Here is a 26,212-nt window from a genome sequence, read left to right on the forward strand (position 1 = left end):
CTACCTGATCCTTGGGAAATAACTTAACATTTTGATTGTGATGAACAGCAACTGTCCAATACTACTCCAACTAATAACAATGGGACAGTGCCGTTTGAAGTTATCACCACAGGCTCAGGGTCTTGATCACCCATAGGGATATAGCAACAGAGTTTACAGGTCAGATTGAAGAATGCACCAATTATAAATATCCCAGGTGTAAACTCAGTTTAAAATATGTATCTGGATAAATATGTTGAAACTTCACAGGAATCCCTGCACTGAAGGCAGCCAGAGGAGCCGGTCTCCTCTTTGCTCAGCATGTCTGTGTAACTCAGGCCACTGGGAACGAGATGGTGTATTAACTGAGAGAAGTTCAAAAGGACCCCACATGTGAGGTTGATATACTCAGAAATGAGCAAGCTGAAAGGCAATTTAGTCCCCATTCAGCACTGATTAGGACAAAAAGGTGTTGTAAAAATCCTGTTTGCCTCTACCTCCCCTTAGAACTTCAAACTGATCAAAAGGGTTGTAAGCACTGTGTGGATCAAAGGCAATCTCGTACAAGCCAGAGAGAATCCCTTTTCCCCCGTGCTTTTGACAAAATCCCTGAATTGCTATTTTGCCTATGTTTAAATAGAAATTGATTGCACCCTGTGATCACATCTGTCCAGAAAGGAGGCAGTCTGAAGTTTACAATGCCTTTGAAATAACTAGGGTCTTTCTCCTGTGGCAGGAGCTTTCCAGGCTGCTAACTTCACTTTGAGCGCGAGGAGCATCAGGCTCAGTGACTCTCTGAAAAAAAAAAAAAAAAAAAGAAAAAGAAAAAAAAGACAATATGAAACATAGCAGGGTTAAGAAGACTTTGTATGGCACACACTAGAATGTCTACAGCTGTGTGCAAACACAAGCAGAACACAATGTTTTTACCGTTAAAAATAAAGTTATCTATCAGTGTTATTTCTCCTAGAAACAGTTACTCATTAAAATATTTTTTTTTTTTTTTTTTTTGTTTTAAAGAAAGAAACAAAACATGATACATCTAATATTCATGCCTCATCATGAATGGCTGACTGTACAACCCTTGCTGCTGTTGAGGAGGGATGCCCCTTTCTGCATCAAAGCAATACAAATTCTGGGTCAGGAGTTTCAAGAGCATCATACTTCAAATGCTGGTGTCTTCCATAGGTTATGAGGTAGTAAAGGAAAGATGTTATATCCTCTTTGATTCACTTGATGTCATTGCAGCAAAATTAAATGCCTTTGCAGCTATTTCAATGTAATATTAAATATTCTTGGTAATATGAGGAGCCCTGTGAACTGACAAGGTGTTTTTAGCTAATATTGTTAATCTCAGACCACCTTTGGTTGTGGTGCATTCCACCAGCTCTCTGAAAACCTTTGGGAACAGGTTTTTCTTATGTGGGGTAGAAGGATATACACATTGCTTCAGCTGTCTTTGCTTCCATGTCTCCAAACTCACCAAGTGGAAAGAGCATAGCAGAAAGCTGTGCTTTTTAAATTTCAAATTTGCAGTCTTTGAAGTCCACATTTTCTTTGGGGGCCTCACTTTCTTACTTGGTTTTCTTTTTCTCTCTGAAAAGGACAGAAGCAGTAAGTAATATATCTTTGTTCTCAGGGAATATTTTGGTCATAATTCTATAAATTCTGTTAATCCTACCACAGTATTGATGGAGATAAGCCTGGGGAAGAGGAGTGGTATCTATCTCTATTTTTTTTTTCAATAAGTAAAAATGTTCACACAATGACATACATTAAATTAAACTTGGGGCTTAGTGAGATTTGAAATTGGTGTGGCAAAATCCATTATTCATGGAAGTACGGAGAGATCAAGATTGTAAGAAATGAAGGTGTTTCTAGGATTAACAGCTACTACCCAGCTTCAGATGCCACAGTCAATGATGTGGCAATGACGTCTCAAGGACCAGTGGTGAAACTCATATCAATTTATCAACATACACAGAAAGCACATGAGTGTTTGCTCCTGTTTTGGAGTGGGAGGAAAGTCCCTGCCTTTGGGGACAGTGAACCAGGCTTTCTTCAACAAATCGCAACTGCAGCTTGCTAGCAGAGATGGTGGAGGTCAGCAGATGAGTGTGGTGGAACACTCAAGGAAAGAACAACTCACGGGTTGAGATAAGGATGATTTAATTAAAGGGAAAAAAATAATTATCAAGGAAAGATTATTATTAATTAAACAATTTAACTAAAAAATTTAACTAAACAATTAACAGTTTAACTAAAGGGGAAAAAGGAAAGGGGAAAAGGGAGGGGGAAAGGGAAAACTAAGCGAAACAAGCAAAGGCTATGTGGAAGTGCAGAGGAAAGAAATTACTCTCTACTTCCCACAAATGAGCGATGCTTGGCCACGTCCTTGAAGCAGGGCCTCAACGCACGTAGCCGGTGTTCGGGAGGAGGACAGACGTTTTCACAACAAGAGCCGCCCACCCCTCCCCTATTCCTCCTTTTTCCACCTTTTATTGCTGAGTGTGACATCATATGGTATGGAACATCCCTTTGGTTGGTTTAGGTCAGCTGCCCTAGTGATGTTTCTTTTCTCACATCTTTGCCCACCCCCAGGGGAATTAGGGAGAGTCCTGATGCTGTGCCAGCACTGCTCAGTAGCAGACACAACACTGGTGTGATACCATTGCTGTTTTAGCTACGAGTGCAGAGCACAGCACTGTATGGGCTGCTGCAGGGAAAGTTAACATCCCAGCCCAACCCAGTACAGTGAGGCACCATGGCCTCTTTTGCACAGATCAGCCTGGATCCACGCTTCTCCATCTTTTTAGCACCAGCCTGACTTCCTGTCTTCATCAGTTGATACTTCTGTGTGTCTCATTCTGGTTTGTAGTTACCCACACAGTGGTCTGGTTTGCCTCATTTTTGGTATTATGGAACCTAATAGATAGAAAATAATAAGAAAACAATGCTAAGAAAATACACAGTAGCAACAATGTTTCTTGGTTTTATCTGTTGAAGACAAGCAAATGATTAAAAATATCTTGGTTGGAAAAGGAGAATGGTTCCTTAAGGACATGCCATTCCGGAAGAGTGGAAGAGCAGCAGTCTAACTAAATAACCCAGGGTCAATGGGCTGTACACATTACTCATAGCATATATATCTGACAAAAGGGTCCTTGTGCAGCAGGACCTCAGCACTACGGACTCATGCCAAGCTCTGGAGTAGAGTATTTTTCTGGTTGAAAACAACTGCAGATAGAGTGTCATGTAAAGAATTACGCTTCAGTGAGCTCTGGAGCCTCACAGCTCTTTTCCTGACCAAGTTAATTACTAACCTGGAAAAATATTTGAAATGCAGATTTACAGGTAGTCATGCTCACATAGTGCAGACTAGAGAAATTCATCTGTGACTTGAACTATAAATCTACACATCAGCACAAACAATAATAGAAAGAGAGGAACATGTTAATTAACCTATATTGTAAAGCATCGAATCAGACAAGTGTTTCAACTCATGATTCAATTTGTTTTGACTTTATTTTGAGTTGGGAAAAATATTTATCCGCTGAAATTATTAACTCTCTTATGCACATTTGGATGAAGTAGGGCACTCCCACGGTTTGTTCCTTTCCCCTTTCTCTTCCCAGAGCTGGAACATTCTGCAATGGAGAGTGACTTTCCTCAGGGAAAAGACACGTGTGGAAGATAAGGTTTGTCCTTCTGAGACATGGATAAGTTTCAGTCACTTTATATTAAACAGAGTTATGAATTTGATTCCAATGATATACACAATAGCTGTGTTTACTTGTGCAGACTCAGCTTTCCTGTCCATCACTTGAGAGAGGACTAGGCTGCAAAACTGAGACAGATTGGAGATAGGATCTTGACTGCAAAAATTAGGCAAGAATTTCAGTGAGGTCAAGACCTTTGATTTCAGTCTCATTTGGACCCTTGTCGGCCCCATGCATAATGTATATTGGGACCCTGGTGTTCGGAAATTGTAGCATTTACAGCCTCAGCAGCAGCAGCAGCCCACAAGCACCGGAGGATGACTTGGTTAAGTGGTAGTAACTGATGCAAGAGTTTGAGGGAGCAATGGGTGCCCTATAGGCTAAAAGTTAAATGTAGAAAAGCTGCTTGTTTTTAAGGGAACAGTCACTGTACAACAGCCAGAGCAGTTGAGCAGTGCACCTGTGTATGTATAAGCATGTCCTTTAACTTTGAGTAGAAACATCTGACTACAACACAGCAGAAAGACAAAATTCAGAGGCTTAGTACAATGACGCTTCATGGAATTATGTTTACTAGACCTAACACCTCTTTTGGTGACATTTCTAGACTTTTCTAGGTGCATTTTCAAGCATTTATACATGCACTGTTATTTACCCACTGGCAGGATTCCCCAGGTGTCAGTGAAATTTGCCTAATTTCAATTTCAGACGTTGTAACAGAAGACAGAACAGAAATCAAATCTCCCTGTTTGGTATTTTCTCATCATTAAACTCTTAAACTCTATGCCAAACTACTAAGAATTCTTGTTTGGTTATTTTTTATTTATTTTTTAGTAATTTTCTTATTATTTTGGAACTGCCAGTGGTTTCATCAGCTCTTTTTCCAATATTCAGGCATGGAGTTCCTTGTACAAGGGGGGAAATATTTCTGCATGCTTGTGTCTAAGACCTGTTTTGTATTAAAACATGTTGGATCTAATTTCAATTCACCGTATTCCAACAAGGTACCTACTGCTTGACAAGATTTGATTGTGCAACCTGAATGAGATTGTGCTAACACCAAACATACACCACCTTCACTCATTTTCCATGTTGAGAGCTCCTCATCTTGAATAAAAGCCACCTCTCTTTAACCTCAGAAATACCCACCATAATAGTCAACAAAAATTCATTAAAGTCTGTTTTTGCTATGGTTTTTATAAGCTTTGCCTCCCACTGTATCGTCATATTTCTTGCTTTCATCTGACATCCCTGAGCCAGAGAAACACACTGGCATGATCTCAGCCAGTCATCAGTCTGCTCTGTATAAAATTCCTGGGGTGCCATCCATTGTAATAACTTCTTCAGAAGAACAGCAGTGCTATAGAGTGCTGCTTCTTGTTAGCGAAAATGTAAATAGCTTTAGACCAGAGATGTTCTTCAGGTCAGAGTGAAGAACCCTGCTTTTGATAGAAATAATTAAAAGGATCATTTCTTTCTGGTGCAGAAAATGATAAAATAAAAATAAATAAATAAATAAAAAGGTAAATATGTAAAAATAATAAGAAATAGGTAAAATCAGTAAAATTGGTAAAATAAAGTAAAAAGAAGATCACAGGCTTTTTTTTTTTCACTTGTGAAGTTGTGACTGCATAAATAGGAAGTTTAGCAAGTACAGTAGCATTTTAAATACATCAAGATATTGGAAACATTTTAAAAACAAACATGAAATTAATATATAACAGGAGTAACTTTTGACACACTTTAGCACAGTTTAGGACATACCCTTTTTTTTTTATTATTTTAAATCAGAAATGAATGATATGTGATATTTGCTGGAATTATATTTAATCTGTTTAAGTCATGAATTCCATGGCTCATTTCAGTGCAAGATTTTTAACATGCGCTACACATGCCTTTGTAAGCAAGTGGAGGCTCCAGAGAATTTCCCTACCATTTGTTATGTACTTAATTGGGTTAGTGGGGAGATAATTATACTTCTGACATGACTAGTTAGAAATGTGTCACAACACTTGAGTGATAAGAAAAAAGATCAGAAACATGTGATGCACTTTGTATAAGTAGACAATTCACCACTCAGCTGAAAATTCCTTGCTCTTTTGAGGTGATTTGCCAGATAATGGGTATTCTAGAGGGAAATGAGGGCTGGTCAGCCCTGACAGTCATTGTGGGGCCTTGTGTTGTGGAGCAGCAGGAGCTGCTCTGCAAGGGAAGGGGAGTCAGGAGCTGGGAGCTGCAGCATCCTCACCAACATGGGATACCTAGGCTTTTCTTACTCAGCACATCATCTGCCACCTAGACAGGGATTCCCTAGCATAAACAGTGTAAGTTCTATGAATAACACCAGCATGGTATATTAACGTGTAGGTGATATATATATACAACATTAGCAGGTGACACTAGGCTGTCATATAAATATGAACTAGATGATGAAAGTAATAATGTATTGTTAATCATAAATGCAAAGAATATTTAATCATCCCCCAAAATTAATTAAAATAATAACATATAAAATGAGTGTAGGAACAGACAAGATAATATATAGGCAATATGTAACATAAGCATTCACTTCCAGAGTTATGTCAATTACCTCAGCATGTAAACAATGGTGCAACATCAGAAAAGGGAATGATCTGCAGAGTCTGTCTTGAGGAATATGTCTTATTTCTTGTGCTTGTTCTGGGGACACACTAGACTTGCAGAACTATGGTAAAACAGCCATTTCTGCGCCCTTAGTAGCTTTCACACAAAATTCATTTAAAGTGTATTCTTAATGATACTCTTCGTTACATTTAAAATAAAGTATCTTTATAGATATAAATTTTCCAAATATTTTTAAGTGCTGTAAATTCTTTTATAGTAAAGTTGCAGTTGATAGGTTTTAGTGGTAACTACTATGAAATGTGCTTTAAATACCCTACTATTTTGGACAAGCTATGCTTTCACTTGACAACATCTTGTAAGTTCTTTGCACTCCTAATTGTTCTGAAGTTACTAGCTATTGCAAACATAGCTGTGGGGGTTTGTTATTGCATATGTGCTTATGGACTGAAAATCATAAAATATAAATGATACAAGGTTTTCTGAATTTTTCATATAGACAGGATGGTTAAGACCTCCAGAGTTATGAAAGTCATATTTTGCACAATAAAGCAAAATTCTAAGTGCATTTTAACCTTTTGTTTTGTTTTGTTTCCTATTTCTACTCATCTAATATCCTGTATAGTGGGTGCAATGGGATACAGTTGCATACTCAGCTTGCATAGGATGTTGTTTTTAATATATATTATTTGCTATGGTAAAATGCTTCATGCGTACAGGCTTTTTCAAAGACATAATGTCCTTGTGTAAATTCTTGTTTATTTTATACAGTCACGCTACACGTCTTCAGGTTTTACTGAATTCTCTTCTCCTGGTAAGAGGTATTGGGGTAGTTTCAATAGCATTCTCTGGCAAGGATGTTCAAAAGCAGTGCTGAAACAGTTTGAGTAGGATTTCCAAATTCTCCAAAGACTACCAATTAACAATTTTTCTCACCTGTAGGTAATATTCAATTGAAGCTCTGCAGTTTTCACTGCTAACTGTGCTTAAAGATGAGAGCAGGATTATTACTGTCAATCAACTTTCATTTTCAATGCATCAGAAAAAGTTTATGTTCTACTGCAATCCCCCAGCTGGGCAGGATTAGGCTGGCAGCCTTAGTTTTCAATGTCAGGGGATTTCAGCAGCAGGTTTTCATGGTTTTTCAGCACAATAATATATTCCTGCATTTCTTGTTGAAATTTTATCTTTTACTTCTCCTCTTCAATGTCATTGAAAGCTTGTCATGTGTGACTCTAACAGGGACTGAAATACTTGTTATAAAAACAAGCCAGTGAAAATTCACATGATTTAAGCATGATGATATTGGATCGGCACGTACTTGGCGTCTTGGTTCCACAAATACTGCAAAACACATTCACTTACTGCATGTAACAACATGTCGTTCTTTAACTTGTGATTGATAATTGAATGTTTATACCAAAGTTTTGGTATTTGAAATGTGGGGAAAAGACCAAATCGCATTCAAAGATAGAAATAGAAAGTGGTACTACAATTTTTATGTAGGCAATTAGATTCAACTACTGGCATTTTAAGATTAATGGTACAATGAAACAGTCCCAGTCTTTCTGGCTTAATCTGCTAAAATGAAATCTTAAATTAGACTCATAATATGAGCACGTGGAAGCAGTTCTCTTCATGTATATTTAATTTCAATATTAATACTTAACTCTTACATTCAAAACTATGCTTTTTCAGTCAAAATATGAGAAAGAGTTTAGCAAAATCTTCTGCTGGTGCAATTCTATAATCAGTAATTCATTTCAGCGTAATTAATGTGTAGTTAAACTTGAAGCCAAAAAGAAGAATCCCAGTAGCAGCCTGTCTATGCATCACTTTTAAATTTAGACTTTAATATGCTGGAGATTCAAATTTTATTCTAATGTGCTATTCACAAAAATATTATGCCATTTCAAGAAGGGAAAAAAGAAGTCTAGCTACAGAAGGAGTTGAATGAAGTAATGATTCCTGTCACCAGACAACAAATTTACACCAGTTGAGACATATAACAGATTAGTGGAATAATTCTTAATGTGCTAGAAAGAGGACTATATCCCTCATTTGACTTTCAATAACATTGTGAACTCTTGGCTCTGCCCGGTTGTGCTTCCTGAAAGCTGGTTCCTGAGCAAATCTTCATCTTAATGTTTCTCCATCCCTCCTTTCCTCCTTCCCCTGTTCAGAAGTCCTTGTCTTCAGTGCTATTCACAATCATAAAAATATTGAAATTAGTTTTACCACAAAACAGGAAACTGAGTGCCCTTGCTTCTTCTTTGTCCTTAAATTCATTGAACTATACTCAATGTGGATGTCACATTTTTATTCTATGCACATTTTGATTTCCAAGTTTACAGGTATCTGCAGAAGACTCAAATCTTTATTACAGTTAAGGAAAGATATCCTACCATTAGCATGACTTGCAACTAACATACGAATATTGCCTTGTTAATTTAAATTAACAACACAAGAACTGAAACAATCATTTTTTTCTTCTGCTCTCAACTTCTACCAAAGCTTTGGATTTTTTCATGTATTTAAGAGTAACACATTCTAAAAATAGAGACAATACAGAATGCAGTAAAGATCACAGCTTTAACCGAAACACCTGATTTTTTCAAAGCTTTAGTCAGCAATGGGGGAAAATAAATAAATAAATAAAAATCTTGTTGTCCAGAGCAATGTGGAACTGCTAGGTAATGTACAGAACATTAGTCATAGGCAAGTAGTTAGACAAGCAGTTCTGGAAACATGAAGAGCCCTTAAGAATATTATAAAAAATATGTTCTTAATCACCCCATAGCTGCACAGAATTTCTCAAATCTTAATGTGTTCTGCACAGACCATTTGGAGATTGACTCCAAATCACCATTGCATAGTTACACATAAAGTTCTGTGAGGGATTCTAATTGAAATAATTTCACCAGACTTTCACTGGAAGCTCTACATCTACTGGACCTTTTCCTCATAGATCTGACCAGATCTGATTACAGAGACAGCACCAAAGCACAGGTTTAAGCTGCCACCCATCAGAACAATATAAACATATAGATATATTCTGCTCTGTTTGTTACAAAATCCGTGAGAGTTTTTGTAGCATTGAGAAGAATACCCACTTTTGTACTTTTCACCTTTGTCATACAAATTCCACTGAGGCCTTGCCTGGACAGAGGTTGAAAATCACAAAGAAAACAAGAGAAAGACCTCCCAAGGTAACAGTTAGTTTCCTTTTTACAATGCCCGTTATCTTTCTTCAGTTTTCTGCTGAGAGAAAAAATCTAATCAGAGCATGTTTGAACATCTTTATTATAACTTAACAAGGAAGAAATCATTAAAAGCAATTGTTAACTTGTCTCGATTTATGACAAGTGTAAGAAATACAGGCAGATGGTTTAGGGCAAATAAGCTGAAGGGCTTTATATGTACAGTGCAGGACAAAATTATTCAACTATTTTCCACAACTACGTGTGAAGCTGAAGCTATAAAGGGGATCAAGAGCAGAAGAGACAAAATCAGCAAAGATAAATCTTTCAATGTTTATTTAAATGATTGCCCTAGTGTGACCTAAGACCTAGAAGAACTTCAAACTACCGGCTGCTAGAAGACACAAGTGCCTTTAGGGAAAGGATAGCTCTAACCTGGGAGAGTCTATTGAACACTGTTCTTTTTGCTTTCTGTTAACAATAATAGGAGAAACAACAAAATTACAGAGCACTTCTCATCTGTCCATTATGCAGCTCTGATGTTCCTGTTATAAATTAGTTTTGGTAGAAATCATTCCCGACACATCGTGGGTAAGGTAGATCGAATTTCTATTTATTTGAGCAATTCAGCAAGCAGCGATAAGTAAAACAGCGCTGGGTGGCCGGGGAGTCTCCTGCTCCACCAACGGCGCACACCTAAGCCCGCCAGAGTCTTGATTTATAGCCTAGTAGTTCCGGGTTTAGTAGCACCTACTGGTGTCTTCTACGACTGCGCGGCCTGTTGCTAGGGGGTCTTCATCACTCCTCTGGTGGTCGTGGGGATGAAGATCGTCGTCTTCCTCTGCGTTGGGGTCATGACTTTGCTGCGGTATCTGTGTTCCCATGCAAGGAGGAATGCCATTTTGCCCTTATTTGGAGCTGGTTTCTATTGCAATTGTTAACTTAAAAGGAAATTCCCATACTTGTTTTTTTCCTTCAACAGGATATTGGGGGTATAAGCAGTCAACCGTTGAAACTCCCTTATCAGCAACATTTAATGAACAAACAAGGCTTTACCCATTACATTCCCAGTTGACTGAAACACAACTCAGAAATTCTGGGTTCAGTTTCTGATTCTTGTACAGATTGTGAGGTCTTGTTTACATCAGAAGCAGATTTCCAGAAGCATATAGATATAGTTTGGGTCAGTATTGCTGGTTTTAAGCATTTTTTTTTTATTATTACTTTTTGACAAACGCTCTTCAGACAAGCTTTCAAACTAGCTTGCAAAATGAAACAGTGGAAAGCAAAACTCTGTCACTCTAAATAACGTGCTACACTTTTTCATTCTCTCTATATTTCCTTCAGGGGGTTGAAAGCTGAAAAGTAATGCTGAAAGTCATATGATTTTCTTTTACAAATTCATTCAGATACAGCTCAGACTGAAACACCACTTTAAAATGTTTTGTTAAATATGTCAACATGAAATTTGATGAATTATATAAATAAACCTATATAGATTAAAAAAAAAAAAAAGGCCAAAACTAGAAAACAAACAAATTAAAAAAATTTAAAATATTCAAATAAAACCTGTCTTTTTTTTATTTTTGGCAAACAACAAATTAAAACTCTGCAAAAACTGTGCAACAAACTCTCCAAACTGTTCAGATCTGGAAGGTATATGGAATCACATGTAAGTGACAGTGAGTTTTAGGATTCTAACCAGTCCTTTGAAATCAGAACAGAGCTAAGTTCATTAAACCCTGAAACAGACAAAAGTGTTACCTAAAATTCTTAAATCTGTTTCTTAACTACCATTGCTAATACAGTAACAATATATATACATACATTTTTGTCTTACTTATTTGGGTAGTTGAGGACCTCAGGAGTAAGAACTCCCTCCCTGCTGGGGATTGTTTTAGCAGCACTTAGTGCAGTTCCTCTTTCTACCACTCGCAAAGACTCTGAGAGCTACAGATGCAACACAAATCACATTGTATTTTGTACCAAAAAAAAAATAATATATATATATATTTGTTTTGTTCAAATAAAATTATTGCCTGCAGATGCATTGTTTTCTATTGAAGCTGCATCAAGTATTAAGAATAACATCCTGATAGCATCAGCCACATTCAAACTGACAAATACTCACCAGCGCGCCACCTTCTCCAAAAGGATGTTTCCAACTGTGTTTCTGTGATGAACAGACATAATGACTAGTAGACTTCTGAAAATTTAAAACTTCCAGTGCCTAAATCAGACTTAGACATTGGGTAGTGCTGTAGCACCCTGTCTGTGTCTATTTTAAAGTAATACCTTGGGGGAATTCACACTCCAGAAACCTCAAGGGGACATTCCTGTTTAAAACAAACAAACAAAATACATATTTTCACAACAACAATATAAACCAGTGAACTATTTAAAGGGTGTCAGATATGAAGCAATAAAACATTTCCAGAAGACTTTGATGTCAGGGTGCAGAGACTGAAAGAGAGGGGAACCTGAAACCATCATACAAGAGCAAATGAATACAGATTTCATGTCCTGCTGTTGTGGGTAAAACAGCCTCAGCTCTGGTAATTTATTTATTGTCAATTAACACAAACTTTTGATTAATGGAGAAAGAGACATAATTAAACAAGCATAAAGACAACTCTCCTTCCGCTTCACATGCTGGACTTCAAACAACACTCCTTCTTCACCCCATCTCAATGTCCCTCACCTACAATACTTGTTACACTCCACACCTCCTAACCCTGAAGGCCAGCTGCCAGGAAGGGCAGCAGTTGAGGTTGGTGCATGAGGGTCTCTTTCTGCAGCTCCTTGTTTCTTACCTGCTGCCCCAGGGGGCTTCTGGGTCCAGCCCTGCCTGGGCCTGCCTGCCCTTGCTGCACCCAAGCCCTCCATGGCCTCATCCTGGGCTGTTGATCCCAGGGTGGCAAGTGGGCCTAAAGAGTCCCTCACAGTGCACTGATCCCAGCTGTCTCTTGGGAGAGGGCCAGGTGGTTCCCTCTGCCTTTGGGCAGTACCTCACTGGTGATCAGGGGAATGAGCAGCATGGGCCAAAAGGCCAAGGTCCGTATCGTCTGATGAAGCTGCTCTCCATTGTCCCAGATTTGATCATCTGCTGCACAACAAACCTCAACAGACAGCAGCTCTTTTTAGCAGATGAGTGTTTCTGTCCACTGCAAGAGGGGCTATCCGTCTGCTATCGCTCCCTCTTCCTCTTGGTGCAAAGATCTGATGAGGCTTCACTGGCTGTGACACCATCCACCAGCGTTCCTTCCTCCCCACCTGCTCCCAGGACACTCCACCTGTGCTCCTGTGCTGCAGATACAGATCCACAAGTTAATGCAGCAATCACAAAATAAATAAATAATATAAAATAAAATAAAATAAAATAAAATAAAATAAAATAAAATAAAATAAAATAAAATAAAATAAATAATAAAATAAAATAATTGAAAATAAGAACTTATTGAAAATAAGAACTTATTGAAAATGTTCTCTGTCTTTGAAACTAGTCTGTTCTAAGTAGAATTTATGCTTTAACATTACCCTGTTGGCATATATTTTTCATCTCTTTTTTTTCTTATAATTTAAGTGGAGAGGGAGAAAAGTTTGTGAGTGACAGTACCAGTACAGTGCAAATCTTTTTTTTTTTTTTCTTTTTTTTTTTTTTCTTTTTTTTTCATTAAATCTCAGGCACCAAGGTATCCTGATGGCTGCAGATGTTGCTACTGATTTCACTGGATGACCAGCAAAGCTCACTCACCAATATTGTACCTCTGTACCTCATTTGCCACAGTAAGAGTGAGGAATATGTTCTTTATTTGGGACTAAGTATTTTATGTTTTGTGGGTATTTCATTTTCTCACAGTACTTTGAAAATCACTAGCTGAGGTTACCTTAATTGGTCATAAAGGTTGTCTGAAAACATCCCTGGCTATTCCTTTGTGTTTATATAAGAGACTATCAGGGCAGTATTAGGTGTACTAGTAAGGAGTTATTTGTTCTCATAAAATGTGTGTTGGTTAATACACTACATCTAACTGACAAAAATTTGGACTGACTACCCTCTTCAGAGATATTTAGCTGAGTTTCTGTTCTGTGTAAAAATAAGCAAATCAATTTTAAAAGAGAGAGAGAAAGACCATGCTGGCATTTTTAATATATCAAAAATATGGATATGGAGATTTTGGATGAGAGCCAGCTGACTTGAAATGATGTGAAAGCCTTACTTCTGCTGGAATAATAATGTATTGGATGTTTTTTTTTTTTTTTTCCAATTATTCTAACCCTTGCAGGTAAAGAAAATAAATATTAAGAATTAAAATTATTTCTAAATTTCTTTTTTTATTATTATAATTAGTATTATTATTCAATCCTAATATTAAGATTATAGAAAATGCCAAATCTATGCAGAGACTTAGATTTTTTTTTCTGTAATTTAGATTTTGAATTTTCAATTACCATAAAATCCAGAAATATTGTTATACACTATGCTGTAAACCTATTCTGTGTTGTTCAGGACAACCCCAGTCTGCAGCTGAATATGTACGAATACTTTATGGCAAGATTCAAAGGAATGGTGAAAAACTTTTGCCTCTGTCTTACATTTTGTGTACCCTGCTACTCTCCTGTATGGATAGGTTGACAGACACCTCAACATGTTTTCTGTCAATCATGGTGCCAAATTTGTATAATGTGTCTACACAAACCCCTATGCTGGAGAACAGTTTGAGTGTTTTAGACTGTGTTGAGGGGAGTTCTAACTATCTTAACTCGAGGATTCCCTGTATCTTGAAGGAGAAATAAACCTGTATGAAAGAAACAGATTCTCCTTTATAGAAGGAAACCTTTATCATGATTATCTTCTCCTTAAAGGAAACCTTTATCATGATTAATAGCTATGAAGTTTGCTGCCAGCTGTAATAAGCATCACAGGTGCAATAGGCAAGGCATTTCAGCTTACACTTACAAAATTCATCAGAATCTGTAGTCAGTGCTGCTTGTTGGTAAATTTTCCTAGACGTGCTTTTGTTAGCTTCTATTAATGGAATAGAAATAGCAGAAGCAGTAGAAGTAACCTAGCCTCAATGGCATCTAATAAAATTATAGCTATGTGAATGTAAGACACAGAACCTAATCTTTAGTTTCATATCTGAATTCCCTATTATATTTAATTCTTCCTCAGATGCCACAGGTTTAGACACCTCTGTTGGCAGTTAATGTGGATGTTCATTTAAAAAAAATTTTAAATAAAAATAAAAATAAAATAAAATAAAAATAAAGTGAAAACATAAGATATTGTTTACTTTCAAGAGTTGCACCTCCTGCCTTCTTTTAATTCTAACTGGAATTTTTGAGGTAGTGTTCCTTTCTTCTTCTTCTTTTGGTGAGGGAGATTTAACTTATACAAATGCTTATTTTCTCATTACTCAAAGCAGGACTTGGACTACAACACCTAACAGTTATTTTCATTTCCTTCTTTGTCCTTGATGATTACTGTGGTCAAACTCTTACCAAGACTTGAGGCCACTGAGGCAACCTAAAAATGTCTGTTGGTGAAACAATGACAAACAAAAGCAAATCCGTTCAGTAGGGATGGGTGAACAGCAAAACAGAATTCAGCTTTCTGTTTTATGAAAGGGTTAAAATATTCTCCTGAAAGTCCTATTCTGCTCATCCTGGAGGATGCAGAAACTCAGGTCTGAGTCCAGTGTCCTCAACTGCACCTTAGAAGCAGGGAAGACTTTTCGATAATGCATGGGCTACTTCACCTGTCTGACTGCAGGCAGTCAGAAGTAGTTGTTATGATTGGAACTGCAAAGACCTGCGTAACCACGGTGCCTTCCATTAACCTGGAAACAGATCCAAATACCAAACAACAAGGATGAAGTTTTGTCAAGTAAAAGTAAAGTTGAAGTCTTACCTAGTGATTTTCAGTCTGCACTTTGTGGACATGATCTACTTCTTACTTGTCAGCAAAGTGAGACTGAGAAATGGAAATTCATTTGACATTATACAAAATTCAGCATATAGAAATTTTCTTACAGGGCTTGTAAATCCCATAGCAATTGGTTAGAGTTCCACAGATGAACTGTAATGCTGTACATTATGTTCATACTTGTATATTTCACACATATGATATATTGCAGACAGAGATTAGCATGCCAACTTTAGAATTGTCTCAGAATGGACTTAAGTTACAAACTGTGCAGTAGATCTTACTGTGTGACATTTTGGGGTAAAATACGTATATTCTATGCTGTGGTTATTACGGATTTTCCTGTGTGAATGGTGTGAATATAAATGCATTTGATTCTGCTAGAAGCTTGGGTGCAGCAGTAATGGGCCCTTTACAAGTTCTGGAGATGGATGTAGTGGTAACTCCTTGTGGGATGGATGTTTTTGTTGCAGCAGAAAAGCACACTGCTCTCAGAAGTGCTGCTCTCCTGAAGACTTGATGAAGCAACAGATAACTCCTCTTTAGTGTTGTCTTGCCTGGAAGTTATAAACATCTCCCACTTCTGACTAGTCACTCTGGGCAATAGTGATTTCCTGCTGCTGTTTTTCTTTATCTTCCCCACTTTGTACATGGCAGGAGTTGATTCTTTTCCTCTTCTATCTGTCTGAAATATGAAACTGTTAAGAGATGTAGTTGCCTTTGTCAGGTAGATTCCCTGCTGAATTGTTTTAAAAAGATGGAGATTTTAGTGAACAAATATGTTCCCTCACTGAGTAAAGTATTTTTTGCTTTTACTTCCAATCATACAGAAGTATGTTTCCTCATGAAATGCAGTGGGCCTGAACATATTTTTCAGTAGCTTTAAAATATATTCCTCTCAGTCTGGAATAAAAATACAGTGTCAAAAGTTAGGATTTTCCATTATTGAAAATACTGAATTTTGTGCTCTATCCTGTTTTCTGCTGGACAAGGGAGACCAGATGTCTCAGTCCTTGAGCAGATTCCTGCTTTGCATTCACAGAATGAATGTGCTATACACCTATCGATTTTCATTCTCTATCCAGGAAAAGCTGCACACCAGAAATTGCTAGGAAATGCTTTAGTCATGAATACAAAACAGATGTATTTGTAGCTTTCAGCAGCAATTCTCTCAAAAATTCTCTTTCAGTGTGTGGATATGTACCAAATCTTCATTTTCTCCAAAAGCAAGTGCTTTGGCTGTTGGAAACCTGAGCATTTATGGAGGTTGTATTAACCACCTTCCACTGTCATCTGAGACAAACACAAAATTTCTTTTCCTCACCTGTAAAATCAAACACCTTCTTAGCCACTGAAATAACTTCTCACCAGGTGGTATTTAAAATTTTTCTCTTGGTATATATGCAGTGTTACTTGAAGATTAAGGCACAGAAAACAGCTTTTCTCTGGACTCCAAAACTATAAATTCAACTATATATCAACTTTGGAGCTGCTCTAATTGTTATGTGGGACCTGGATGAGGCTGCAAAATGTGAGTGCAGAGAGCCCATTGCACCAGTGGTGCAGTTGCACCATGCTGCTGTTGCAGTGTTTGTGCACCAGTGCTAGCAGTTCATCAGCACGTGAGATAGCAGGACCAGCACAGAGGGCACCAGCTGGAAAGTGAAATCAAGCCTGCTTTCTCTGAACACCTCCACAGACAGTCCTTCAAGCCAGACATGCTCTCTGCTGAGGACAAATTCTCTCCAAGGTTTCACTGGTGGGGCTTCCCTGTGTTAGCAGTGGATTAGGAAAAGTGTTCTGGAAGCATAGATAGTGAATTAATTTATTTAATTTTCAAGTTTATAAAATAATTTGGTTGAGCATCAACATTTATTACTTATTGTTAGAAGTGTAAAACCACTCTAATGTGAAATAGATAACTGTTTCAGATAAAGCAATTCTCTGGAATGTTTTCAGATGGCTAGAAAGCATAACAGAATACTAACTGAAGCCATCATTTTATGGGGTTAGTAGCAAAAAATACAGCCTCAATAGAAGTCCTGGGGAAGATTCATTTGTACTTTAAAGAGAGTTTTAGCATTTTTCATTTCAATTTAGACATGCTAGCTTAACTGCAGTAATAAAAACTTACACTAGCCTCCATTAAGGGTACTATTGCTCACATATTCAAGAGCTTAAAAACAATATGCAAATGTAGGGACTGAGTAGTAATGAATGCTTTTTGTTAGCACTGTCTTATATAGAGATAATGGGATAAATAATCCATAATGGATATGTTCTGGGAGAGCAAATCTTTGACAAGAAAATGCTTGTTGCTAAGGAAACTTGTTATACTTTTGCCTAAATTGCTCACATAGGCTTTGAAATATATTTCCCGCTAAGATCTTGGCCACAGTTTTAATTGAATTCAGGCTTTTCACCTGGCACAGGGTATCGCTTTGCATAAAGTGATTGAGAATCTCAGAATTAACTCTGCAGACTGCTGCAAACACCGAAACCTCAGGGATGCAAATATCTGAGGGGAAGTAATTAGGCTGGCCCTTCCATCACTTTGTTGACTTTGAATAAAGCAAGGATGAAGTTTTCCAAAACTTTCCACTCTGGAAGCTTGTTATTGTGCCTAAATGAACAAGCCAAGAACAGAACTTGTTGGCAAGATCATTTAAGGGTCTAATCCCTATTGTTTTTTGGTTTTTTTTTTCCAAGTATATTATTCTACAGGATGTTTCAACAGTCTTATTGGGACTTTATATTCATTATGCACATAATCAGTGAAGTATTGGAGGAGGAAGGGTGTTTGTGTGTCTAACAGGTGTTCTGGGAATCTAAGCAGTGTATAGAGTACATAAGTGCATGTGCACTTGTATACTAGACAAGACACATTAGATTTAGGAAATTCTGTATTTTTAACACAATGTATTAACAAAAGTGATTAAAGAATTGTAAAGGGTCTTTGGAAAGGAAATATAAAAAATAAAAATAAAATTAAAAAATCTCCTAACTTCATGTCTTATTTTGTGAAGAAAACCACATGAGCGTTGACTTTGCTTCATCTCTTAGAAGCAAGAAAAATTAAGGCATTGGTATATAGTGCCTAACAAACAGTGGCCAGTATTGCAATGGATTAAATGGATCACATGGTTTCCAATTAACACATACATTTCCAAATAGTGTTTGGCAAAATGAATTTTTCTGCCTAACAGTATTATCTTACTTTATATTCAGTTATGAGTGCTACAGTGAATTGCTGGATATTAAGGATCTGAGATAAGACTGTAGGTTATACCCGCACAGCGTTGTCTAATTAGCCACTGGGGCATTCTTCCTCTTCATATGTGAGAAGGATTTACTCTTTGTTCTGTTCCCTGTCCACCTCATAGGTGTGAAAGTCAAGACACATTTTTACTGCTCCTGTCTGAAAAATCTCCTGAGTGCAAAATCTCCTTGAAAATGAGAAGGAGCTGAAGTCTGTATGTGATTTAGCAGGTCAGCAGGGTCAATGAAACCCCAGCTTTGGGGTCCCATTGGGCAGAGCCTAACTTCTCTCTCCAGTAGCACCTGCTTTTGATGCCTAAGGATTCCCAGGTTTACAAGGAAGTTCAGACAAACATCACATTTCTGAAATTGAAGTGATGCAAAAACTGTTTATCTGATACTCATAAAAACACTCTGTACCTTTTCTGCTGTAAAGCGGGCTTACAATTTCTAACCAATTCTCTTACTTCTGCTTGAAGAATATTTAGCGTTTTCGTAAACCTTGAGAGTGCCAGGTAACCCATGGAGAGCCCCCGGAGGAGCAGGCCCTGGGCCAGAGCTGCAGCCCGTGGAGAGGAGCCCACGCATGAGCAGAGGGTCTGGGGGGAGCTGCTGCCTACTCGTGGGGGACTCGTGCTGGAGCAGTTTGCTCCTGGGGGATGGATGGACCCTGTGGTACAGAGCCATGTGGGAGCAGTTCCTGAAGATCTGCTGCCTGTGGGCAGCCCCCTCAGGCTCAGTTCGGGAAGGACAGAGGAGGTGGAAGAGGGTGGATGGGGTGGAATTTGTTTTAGTTTGCTTTTAGTTTTTCACTGCTCACTGGTAGGCAATAAATTATATAATATATATTGATATATATATATACTAATCTCCCTATGCTGAGTCTGTTTTGCCCATGATGATAATTGTTGAGTATATATATATATATATATATATACTAATCTCCCTATGCTGAGTCTGTTTTGCCCATGATGATAATTGTTGAGTGATCTCCCTTTCCTTATCTCAACCCTTGAGCCCTCTCCATTGTATTTTCTCCCCATTTTCCTTTGAAGAGGAGGAGTGAGAGAGCAGTCGTGGTGGAGTTCAGTTGCCCAGTAAGGTAAAACCAGTTACTAATTCTCTCTAGGAAAAACAAAGTCAGCTTAATTTGACGTGGAGTTTTTAGCACATAGATAATCTTTCACTGTAAATGTGAACAACAAGGAAGAAACAGGGTAAACATGAACTATGAAATTAATGAAAAGGTTAACAAATATTAGGTATGTTTCACATGAACTTTTCTAACAAACAAGGGAAAATAAAACTCGTAGCTGTAACTTGCAGCTAAAGATCAAGGCCTTGCTCATGATGCTCTACTACTTTGCTGGAAATCTAAGCTCTTTCCCAAAGACACTATAGCACCATGCTATGGCTTCGTCATTCAATCTATCATTAATAAGAGGCCACTGACTTTAGGAGTTCATCTGTAGAAAGATTAGACCTGAAGCTTTGCAAACTCTAAAGACAATGTGTGGCAGACTTTTTTTGTCTTTTAACAACTCTGTTGACCTAAATTCCAAACAAACAAACAAACAAACCAGTTAAGTGCATCTTTATGTTCTGATCAATAAATTGTCTATGTGTTTAAGCATCAATTACACTGAAATGTACATTTACTGGGAGAAGCAAATGGACTACTTATACTTTTGAAATTTCACTCTTAATAGATAAAATTTAGGAAAAGGCCATGATGATAAACATGACTGAAGGCAAGTAAATCAATAAATTCCAATGTAATCACATTTGCTGTTATTTCAGTCAACCAGATATCATACCCACCCTCATCTGTAGTCATGTAGGTAATTAATATTCATAATTTATGCACAGCCTTGGCACGTTTATACGAAAGCATCTTCTGGAATAATGGTGCTTTCAGTCTTCCTTGTGTAAAAAATGGTGTTGTTTTTGATTTTGTTTGTTTGTTTGTGTTTGTTCAGGAAAGAAAGTTTGTTGTGTTCAGGAAAGCATTAATACACTACCTGTTTTGACACTGCTGATTCATTTGACAACAGGACTTTTTGATTGATTAATGATGACAGCTCAGTACAAAGCATATGCTTGAGACCTTTCTTTACTGTATGACACCTCCATTGGGTATATCAGGATTTAGCTTTTACATCAATCCTTTGTTTCTAGAGTTCATAAATGATTGTGGGAGATACATTCAAGTGTGTGAGGAAAATGGATATGGTAACAGAGAATTTGCCTTTACCCTGATATTGGGTAGGACACAAGGAAGGACAGGGAGAAATATTAGTGTGCATCAATTAAAACTCTTTACTTTGATCCCCTCTCCCAAGAATATATGCTATACAGATTTTTCTTCTAGTTTTCCTTTTCCTTTTCTCTTAACTAAACATCTTTACTTAGTGAAATATTACAGCAGCAATTCTTTAATTCAGGGGATCTTCTGTTGCACAAATAAGCTAGATGTCATTAAGCATCTTCACTGCAGAACCTCCCTCCAGTGAAGTAACTTCATAGAACAAACATTTGTAAACTTTTGGAGCACTCAGCCTAGATCCTGACATCTTTCACTTCAAAGGGTCTGAACAAAGTAATTAAACAAGATGGAGCTTAAATCAAATCTTACAAGCCCAACAATCAACAAATTTATTTTAAAATGTAAAATATGTTTTTATTGCACTCAGTTATGTATAAACTCAAGTTGTCAGAAAGTCCAGTAAGTGGCTTAGTTCTTTCATAGCCTTTTGAAAAGAGAAAAGGGTCATGACATCACTGAACACATACATAGCATAGTATGATCTTTAGCTTTTATATAACACCTTTTATCCAAAATTGTTAAGTGTTCAAAAACAGGGGAAGTTTCACTGAGTTGCACTCCTAGTAACTGTATTTTAGGAAGGCTTTTTAATACCTCAGTGAGATTAGCAGCATTATTTGCTTGACCTTAATTTATTTTCTGCAACAAAATCGTGATATTATTAAGGAAAGAGTTAAACATTTTATAAAGATAAAATAGACAGATGCATGGACAGTGAGAGATAAAATACACTAAAGATTTTTCCAGTAATTTTATTGGCCAACATAATTAAGCATCAGTTCTCACATTTGCCTATTTTTCACTTCAGATTTTCATTTTCTTATCATTTATCTACTGTAATGTAATTAAGGATCTCAGGATGTTTCCTGTGGGCTAGAATAAAGTTCCATTTATTCCATAATCGTGTCTGGGACAAAACCAGAAGCATGTGACTAGGAGACAATTTATTATCAGGGTAAATAAATAGTTTTACTTCTTGGACAATGTGGTGAGCCATTCATTAGATGTTCTTCTGTGAATTCACTCCAGTTCAGTGCACAAGCATTCTGTTTGGTGGCCAGTTCAAATAAAGTAGTAATTTTCCAGTGGAGGTTATTAGACTTGTGCAAAATAGGCAGAGAGTAACTTCTGATCGCTGGAGATATATTCACTTTTGCCAAGAAAGAAACACTAGCCTTCCTAATTTGAAGACATCTGCAACACCCATACTGGAAGCACACAGCTTAGGATACCACCTATACTAAGAAGACAATTTAGGATATGTACTAGTTAGTGAAGAGGATAAGGGTCGAGCAGGGTACAAGTAACACCAAGAGCAATAGCTGTAACTGTCCCGTGAAAGGACACACATTTTTCCCTCTCTGCTTATCAGAGACTCCTGAAGAATTTTAGGCACTCCTAAACTGACAGAGTGAAAATGTTCATTCTAATATATTAGATTGAATTTTTCCAGTCTACAGAATGTTGAAAGGTAAAGTGTTCATGGGACCCTACCTCAGGGCAGTTTAAAACTACTAACATCCTTGTCCACAAGATGAACTTTCTTCCAGTTTTTCCTGTCCATGGAACAGACGTGCTGGCTGACTGTTCGATGTTCGGAAAGCGTGCCAGCATTTCAACTCTCTTCTAGCAAACCCAGTTCTGTCTTTCAGCCTGTGTGAAATGCAGCTCTGACACCCTGCTTGTGCCAGGTGCCTATTCAATGATTATTTAGAAAATCTTGATTTTAGTTCCTGTTGTTTCTTTTTCTTTGCTCTGTTAAGTTCATGGCAATAGCACAAGAAATGTTAGTACTATTGTCATCACTCTACTAAGTCCAATTCCTTCACTTCTGCCAGTCCACGGCACAGACAGCACCATCAATGTAATGTCTGAACACTCCCTATGAAATTTCTTTGGTGTACAGAAATATGATGATAGATGGTAAGGGGACAAATAAAGCCATAGAACCAAGCACAATCCTTTCAAGGGACAGTGTTGCTAGAACATTCACAACTCAGACCTGAGAGGATCAGTTCTACCAGGTCAGGCTGAAGAACCCTCTGAGTCAGAAAAAAAGCCTAGTGTCATTAGCAAGAGGGTTTCAAAATAAGGCAAAACAACAGCTAAACATGCACTAAATCTGCAGTAGTCCTGATATTTGCTTTGAGGTATGGTATCCACAGGATAGTATACGTGAGGTGTCACAAGAAACAGGGAAGGGATTATTTTCTCCAATTTGCATGTACAAGAAAGAACTGGAGAAGGTACAAAAGCATTAGATATTTACTGCTGTTTGCCTGCAGCATTCAGCACAAGGCTATTACTCTTTAATGCGATTGCGTTCAGTAGTCATAGATCAATACCTTGTGATGTGCTTTGGAAACACTGGCAGACTAGGAAAAAGTCTCCAGAACTTGGCAATGCTTCTGATTAGCTTGCATGACCTCAGATGGAGAACCTGACTTGCTATAGCAGTACAGACCTTGAATTCCAGGCTCTTTACATTGGAAAGACAGTGTAAAGGAGGCAGAGAATTAAAGAGTCCTGAATACATGGCAACTAGCAAACCATATTGGAAAATTAAACACTAAAATTACAAAATTGAGCTGATATACACTTGGCCTAAAATTGTTCTGCTCTTGACAATGGTGGACCCGTGTCCAGTTTGGCCCCGTGTGTGAATGGAAATTGCTGTTCAGGCAGATGTTAATTGCAGGATGTTCAGGCAGATGTTAATTGCAGGACTGTCTACTCCAGAGGCTTAAACTCTCTTCACACAGTTAAAAGCAATGTCCTGAAAATTGCATAGAATTGATAGACATCTGCCTTCTTTGGCAGAGGCAGCAGGACACCAGACAGGTTGCTCAATGGCATCACAATTTGCCCTGGATGCCAATCTTAAGCAACTGAATTGCACTCCTAGTATTGGGACAGTATAGCTATCAGATGAAAGAGTTAAAATAATGGTGTGGTACAAAACCCTTCCTTGAAGCTTAAGACTAAGACTATTTACAAAGGAAAAGAGAACTTCTTATTAGGTTCATAGATATTAGTTGTTTTTCCCATATTGTTACTCTTATTTTTCTTCTACATTACAATTTTCTTAAGCCTGGAAAGGTGTTCACGAGGAAGAAAATATGCTCCCTCTCTGTGCAGTTTAGAGATGGGACAAATTAGAAGAAACTTTGAGCTACTTGTCCAAAACAAATTGAATTATTCCCACTCCACAGCAATGGAAGTTTTAAAATTGCACATATTTATTGTTATAACAATAAATCCAAAAGCTAGGTAAGTCCAAGCTATCAGCTTAGTTGTATCTACTGGTCTGATTGGAAAATGACAAGACAATAACCTTCATAATTGTTTTACTTACTTTCATGTCATGTTTCCCTTCTGTATAAAGTTACAATTTTCGTTCAGATTAAGCAACTAGCGAGTGTGGATTAAGTGAATATTACTCTGTAGAAACAGAAAAATCATGAAAATTTATAACCTTTCATTCGATACTGTTCAAAAATGACAAGGAATGAACAACTGTAATACATGGAAGAAGTCAGAGATTTCCAAATCTCCTCTATAGGATGTAGGTTTTCCTTGAACACAACTGTTTCTGTAGGAAACAGCACTCAATGTTGATTTGGTTTACAGATTTTCAGCTGATAATAAATGTCATTAATTTAGTTAAAGTCCACTGAATTTATACCAGTTAAAAAAATAAAAATAAACAATAACCTAAAAAAAATCTGAGATTTTTCTTTCATTTTGTGCCTGAATTGTTGTTATATTTGTTTTTAGAGATGTGTGTCCTATCCACCCTTTTCAGTTTTTACATCCTTTTTTGCTCTCAGTCAAGTGACAAAGTAGGAAATATTTTGTATTTATACCAACACACTTCACTGCTGCATAGCTTTCAGAACACAGCTTTACAACACAGTCAGTCCTCATCAGCAGTATTGTTTCTACCTGAAGTCAGGCATTTTAATATATGACATCTTTCTAAACAGCTTTTAAAGATGTCCTTCATTTCCAAAGCCTTTGTCTGTTTGTGAATTCATTGCACTGCTGTTGCAGGGCAGTTCTTACAAACCATTTACGTCTGCAGAATGTGTGTGCACCAGTGAATTACATCTGCCTAGGCTGTGTGACCAATGCAAACTGCAAAGAAAACCAGTTCTGAAACAGCTTGGTCCACAGTTAAACATCCCTTGTTTCTGAATATTCTGTATTCCTTCTAATATTAGCAACATTTTGTCATTTCCAGGAAAGTGCTGAACTTTGAAGAGGTCTCTTCAGCCTGGCTGATGTTCCAGTGTAATTAAAACCACCTTTAAAAGATCAGTTAGGATGACTTTCTGGGTGCTCTGAATCACCGCACAAAACTGTCGCCTCTCTTGGCTGAGTTTTGTTACATATAGGAGCCTCAGTATGCGTTAGATTTCAAAGCTGAAGTAGGGAAAAATATCCAGAATGGAAGAAAATAAATATCGATGCCAAGTATTGAAGCAGAGAATATTTTGACACTGTAGTTCAGTCTCTTACATACTCCACTGAAAGGGTTAGACTTCACTCAGACTTTGGCAGCTTGCAGAAATAAATACACGTGCAAATTTTCAGGCATCCTGGTGCACGATACTTGTAGTTAATACACTGTACACAAGAACACTCAATCACATTATCAAATGTCTTGTTAATAAATCGGCAGCCTTACTGTAGAATTGTTGTGTTATGAAATATAAATATCTCTTAACAAAAATCTAAAACAAACAAATGGAAATACGAACTTGTCTCCTGAAACAGCATTTTTGACTGTTATATCTTCATGTGAGTGCTGTTTAATGCCAGTGTTTTCCTGGTACTGAGTCCAGATCAGCAGAATACTAAGAAGTGAAATTTGTATTCGACAACAGATGTGCTCTGTCTCTGCTGAAGTATTGCATGTTCGGCTGGAGGCAAGTGGTTAAAGCTGAATATTGAATAATGCTTAATATCAGATGAGTACTTGATGCTGAACTCATGAACACATTTTGCTTTGTAAACTCAATGCTTTTGTTCTTAGGTAAGCGTATGCAGAATTGTCACAAATATGTCAGAGGGTACTTATAAAAAGCAAAACAGTCTGAGCAGGATGCCAGTTACATATAAACTCTATTAACATAAAATAACATTAACTCCAAGAGGAAGAGTCTGGCAGTGGACTGAAAACTACCTAGCAGCTGCC

General features: G+C 37.4%; 1 long non-coding RNA gene across 1 annotated transcript; it reads right to left on the minus strand.

Moving 5' to 3' along the window:
* Positions 1 to 638: 638 nt before the first annotated feature.
* On the minus strand, positions 639 to 3,158 carry LOC136789048 (uncharacterized). Its single transcript, XR_010827781.1, has 3 exons — positions 2,336 to 3,158; positions 1,463 to 1,575; positions 639 to 774 (listed from the first exon to the last, which is right to left on the minus strand). It is a non-coding gene; the product is annotated as an uncharacterized lncRNA (long non-coding RNA).
* Positions 3,159 to 26,212: the final 23,054 nt, after the last annotated feature.

The sequence above is a fragment of the Anser cygnoides genome, chromosome Z (assembly GCF_040182565.1).
Source record: "Anser cygnoides isolate HZ-2024a breed goose chromosome Z, Taihu_goose_T2T_genome, whole genome shotgun sequence".
NCBI lineage: Eukaryota > Metazoa > Chordata > Aves > Anseriformes > Anatidae > Anser > Anser cygnoides.